This window comes from Pteropus vampyrus, unplaced genomic scaffold (genome assembly GCF_000151845.1).
Source record: "Pteropus vampyrus isolate Shadow unplaced genomic scaffold, Pvam_2.0 Scaffold137, whole genome shotgun sequence".
In the NCBI taxonomy this organism is placed as follows: Eukaryota; Metazoa; Chordata; class Mammalia; order Chiroptera; family Pteropodidae; genus Pteropus; species Pteropus vampyrus.
The window spans coordinates 3,438,600-3,444,214 of NW_011888918.1; the positions used below are offsets into that span (position 1 = coordinate 3,438,600).

The 5,615-nt window shown below is 34.0% G+C and overlaps 1 protein-coding gene across 1 annotated transcript in view; it reads right to left on the reverse strand.

Moving 5' to 3' along the window:
- The window catches only part of ERC1 (ELKS/RAB6-interacting/CAST family member 1), a 513,889-nt gene that overhangs the window by 198,211 nt on the left and 310,063 nt on the right, over window positions 1-5,615 (reverse strand). The window lies entirely within an intron of this gene.

The following is a 5,615-nucleotide window of genomic DNA, read 5'->3' on the forward strand; positions in this document are numbered from 1 at the left end:
ATTTTCCATCTCTATTTATTTTTTTAATCTCTTTGTTAAAGCTGTCAATGAATTAATCTACACTTCTCCTAAGTTCATTGAGCATCTTTATAACTAGTGTTTTGAACTCTGCATCTGTTAGATTGCTTGCCCACATTATTCCTGGATCTCTGTTCTGTTCTCTTATGGTTTCTACTTCTTTGTCTTCTCCTTTTGGCTGCCTTTCTGTATATGTTTCTAAGTACTAAGCAAAGCTCCTAAGTCTCCTAGTCTTATTAGTGTGGATTTGTGAAGTAGGTGTCCAGTGGCACAGTCCTGAGAGGGATTCAGCTGCAGGCCAATTTTAGCCGTAGCCTGCACCTCTCCAGGGCCACCTGCTAAGATTCACCAAGCAATTCACAGATGCTGTGCTTACAGTTGCCTCAAGACCTACTCTTTTTGATAACAGCTATTCTAACAAGTATGCAGTCATACCTTATTGTAGTTTTGACTTGCATTTCCCTCATGATTAGTGATTTTGATCATTTTTGCATTTTCATGTAAATTAGACTCTGTTATTGAGTTATATAAGTTCCTTAAATATTTTGGATATTAAACCCCTTATCAGATAGGAAATTTGCAGTATCGCCTCCCATTTTGTACACTGCTTTTTTATTTTTTCATTATGCTGATTGTTTCTTTAGCTGTGTGGAAGATTTTTAGTTTGATGGAGTCCCACTTATTTATTTTTGCTTATGTTGCTTCTGCCTTCTTGCTGTCATATTCAAAAACTCATTGCCAAAACCAATGTTAAGGACTTTTTCCCCCTACGTTTTCTATTTCACTTTCAGGACTTAACATTTAAGCCTTTAATTCATTTCAAGTTAATTTCTGTGAGTGATATAAGATAGATGCCCAATTTCATTTTTTTGCATGTGAATATCTGGATTTCCCAGCACTGTTTATTAAAGAGATTGTCTTTTCCCCATTCAGTATTCTTGGCTCCTATGTCAAATATTAGTTGACTGTATATGTAGGAGTTTATGCCTGGACTCTCAATTCTCAGTTCCACTGATCAATGTTTCTGCTTTTATACTAGTACCATAATGTTTTGGTTACTATAGCTTTGTAATATATTTTGATAACAAGGAACGTGATGCCTCAAGATTTCTTTTCTTTCTCAGGATTGCTTTGGCTACTTGGGGACTTCTGGGGTTTCATATGAATTTTAGGATTTTTTTTTTTTTTTTATATTTCTGTGAAAAATACCACTGGGATATTGACAGTGATTTCACTGAATCTACATATGGACATTTTAACAATATTAATTCTTCTAATTCATACACATAGATATCTTTCCATTTATTTGTGTCTTCTTCAGTTTCTTTCATCAATGACATAATTTTCAGTGTATAAATCTCACCTCCTTGGATAAATTTATTCCTAAGTATTATTTTTGACACTATTGTAAATAGGACTGTTTTCTTTAGCTATTTTTCAGAGTATGCTGTTAGTGTATAGAAAACAACAGACTTTTGTGATAATTTTGTATACTGAAATTTTACTGATTTGTTTTTTAGTTCTAACAGGTTTTTGGTGGACTCTTTAGGGTTTTCTATATCTGAAATCACACCATCTGTAAACAAAGACAATTTTACTTCTTCTTTACTGATTTGGATGCATTTTATTTCTTTGTCTTGCCTAGTTAAGCAGGTAGGCCTTCCACTAGGAGTAGTGATAGTGAGCACACTTGTCTTGTTTCTGATCCTAGTGGAAAAGCTTTCAACCTTTCACTGGTTAGTATGTCAGCTGAGGGTTTGGCACATACAACCTTTATTATATTGTGGTATATTCTTTCTATACTGAATATATTGAGAATTTTTATCATGAAAGAAAATCGCATTTTGTTAAATGCTTTTTCTGTAACTATTGAAATATGATTTTCATCTTTTATTTTACTAATATGCTGCATGACATTTATTGTTTTGCATATGCTGAAACACCCTTGCACCCTAAGGACAAATCCCACTTGATCATGTGGTATGATCCACTCTGAGTATTGCTGAATTAGGTTGCTAACTACTTTGTTGAGGAGTTTTGCATCATGTTCATCAAGAATATTTGACTGATTTACTTTTCTTATTGTGTCCTTATCTGGCTTTGGTAGCAGGGAATGCTCGCATTATAAAACGAGTTTGGGAATGTTCCCTCCTCTTCAATTTTTTGAAAATGTCTCAGAAGGATTGGTGTTAATTCTTCTTTAAATGTTTGGTAAAACTCACCAGTGAAACCATGTAGTCCTCAGCTTTTCTTTTTGGGAGGTTTCTGATTATTGAGTCAATCCCTTTATTCATTATTATTCTGTTTAAATTTTCTATTAATTCAGTCTTGATAGGTTGTATATTTCTAAGAGTTTATCTACTCCAGGTTATCCAATTTGTTGGCATATAATTTGTCACACTAGTCTCTTATGATCCTGTGTGTTTTTATAGTATCGGTTTTTATGTCTCCTCTTTCATTTCTGAGTCTTCTCTCTTTTTTTCTTAGTCTAGTTAACCCATTTTCCGTTTACCCCAAGAATACTTGCTGGTGGTGCTTGCCGCTGCAGCATTTATTCCAAGTTAACTCGCAGATTACAGTCTTTATCTTACCCCCAAATTTGCCATGAAATATCTCATTTTTATTATTATTTTTTACGTTGCTCTAGTATATTGATAGTCTTTGGAAACAAATGACATCATTCTACTTATAGAATTCTGTTTTTAGTAGTGGTAATCCTCGACTGCTGAAAATGTCAAATCCTAGAAAACATAGCATTCCTATGCGTGATGTTAACATTGTTCTCGAACAGTTGTTAGCTGAAAATTCATTTCATGAATCTGATATATGTACACACTTCTGTTACATTAGGATTAGAGACAAGTTCTGTTTAGAAATAACTTCAAGAACAGTTTTTATATTTTATTTTCACATTGAAAACTAGTCAGATTTGCTCCAGTCTCAAAGAGCATGTTTATGTAAAATTAAATTAATGCTGGCGGTGAGCTGCATTTTTTTTTCTAAATGGGAAATAGGTTAAAGGCTTTTCCATTTTGTTTATCTTTTCAAAAATCCAGCTCTTGGCTTCGCTGATATTTCCTACAGATTTTCTAGTCTCTGTTTTTTATTTCTACTCTGATCTTTGTTATTTCTTTACTTCAGCTAAATTTGGATTCAGTTGGTTCTTTTTTTCTAGTTAAGGTGTAAAATTAGGTTTATTTGTAATCTTGTTTTTTTAAGGTAGGCATCTATCATGATAAACTTCTCTTTCAGTACTGCTTTTGCTACATCTTACAAATTTTGGTATGTTGTGTTTCCATTTTAGTTTGTTTCAAGATATTTTTTGATTTCCCTTTTGATTTCTTTTTTGATCCCTCGGTTGTTTAGGAGTGTGCTGTTTAATTTCTACACATGAATTTTCCAGTGTTCCTCCTATTGTTGATTTTCAGTTTCGTACCACTGTCGTTGGGAAAGATGCTTGACATTATTTCAATCTTCTTAAATTTAATAAGACCCATTTTGTGGCCTCACATATGATCTAAACTGGAGAATGTTCCATTTACACATGAGAGTGTATATTCTGCTGCTGTTGGACGGAATGTTCTACAAATTTCTGTTAGGTCCATCTGATCTAACATGTCTCTTAAGTCCAATGTTTCCTTATTGATTTTCTGTCTGGATGATATATCCACTGTTGAAAGTTGGGTAGGGTATTCCTCTATTACTGTATTGCTGCCTCTTTCTCCACATAGATAACTGCCTTATAAAGTTAGGTGCTCCTATGTTAGGTACACAAATACTAACTAATGTTATGTGTTCCTGATGACCATCTTTGTCTCTTATTACAGTCTTAAAAAAATTTTATTTTTAGTTTCAAGTATATGGTACATTGGTTAGACTTTTACATAGATTATGAAACAATCTCTCTGATTACGCTTCCTCTCCTCTGGCTCTCACCTAGCCATTACATTACTGCTAACTGCATTCCCTATGCTGTGGTCCCCATTCCCAAGACCACCTAACAACTACTAATTTGTACTTCTTTAACCCTTCGCCCCTTTCTCCCAGCCCCCCGAACTCCCCTCCCCTCTGGCAATCACCAGACTGTCCTCTATATTTATGAGTTTACTTTTGATTAGTTTGTTCTTTTTGTTCCTTAGATTCTGTCTACAAGTGAAATCATATGGTATTTATCTTTCTCTATCTGACTTATTTCACTCAGCATGTAAAATAGATCCATCCATGTCACTGTGAATGGTAGGCTGTTTCCATATCTTGGCTATTGTAAATTGTGCTGCCACGAACAGCACAAGATCTTGTGGTGCATAGATCTTTACAAATTATCATTTTGTAAATTATCAAATTGCTGGGTCAAAAGGTATCCCCACTTTTAATTTTTTGAGAAATCTCCAGACTGTTTTCCATAGCGGCTGTACCAATTTGCAATCCCACCAACAGTGTATGAGGGTTCCCTTTCCTCCACATCTTGCCAACTCTAGTTCTTTGATTTACTGATTATAGCCATTCTGACAGGTGTGAGGTGGTTTTAATTTGCATTTCTCTGATGATTAGTTATCTTGTGACCTTGAGAATCTTTTCATATGTCTATTGGCCATCTGTATTTCCTCTTTGGAGAAATATATATTCAGGACTTCTGTCCACATTTTCATTGGATTGTTTTTCTGTTGTTGAGTTGTATGAATTCTTTATATATTTTGGATATTAACCTCTTATCACATGTATCATAAGCAAATATCTTCCCCAACTCAGCCAGTTGTATTTTTGTTTTGCTGATGGTTTCCTTTGCTGTGCAAAAACTTTTTAGTTTGACGTAGTTGCATTTGATTATTTTTTCTTTTGTTTCCCTTGCCCGAGACATGTCTGAAAATTAAATTACTAGCAGCAATATCAGAGAGATTACTGCCTTTATTTTCTTCTAGAAGTTTTATGGTTTTGGGTCATACATTCAAGTCTTTAATACATTTTGAGTCTACTTTTCTATACGGTGTAAGAAGGTGGTCCATTTTTTTTTTTCATGTATCTGTCCAATTTTCTCAACACCATTTATTGGAGACTGTTTTTTCCCCCATTGTATAGACTCGCCTCCTTTGTCATATATTAAAGTGAGAGTATAGGTGTAGATTTATTTCTGGGCTCTCTATTCTGTTCCATTGATCTACATATCTGTTTTTATGCCAGTACTATGCTGTTTTGATTACTATAGCCTTGTAGTATAGTTTGATATCAGGTAGTGTGATACCTCCAACTTTGTTCTTCTTTCTCAAGATTGCTGTGGCTATTTGGAGTCTTTTATGGTTCCATATAAATTTTAAGATAATTTGTTCTAGCTCTCTGCAAAATGTCATTGGTATTATGATAGGGACAGCATTGAATCCATAGATTGCTTTGGGTAGTATGGCCATTTTAATGATGTTCATCCTTCCTACTCATGAGAACAGTATAGGCTTCCATTTATTTGTATCTTCTTCAATTTCTTTTTTTCAATGACTTATACTTTTCTGAGAAGAGGTCTTTCACCTCCTTGGCTAATTTGATTCCCAGATATTTTATTATGTTTTTGATGCAATTATAAATGGGATTGTTTTCTTAATTTCTTT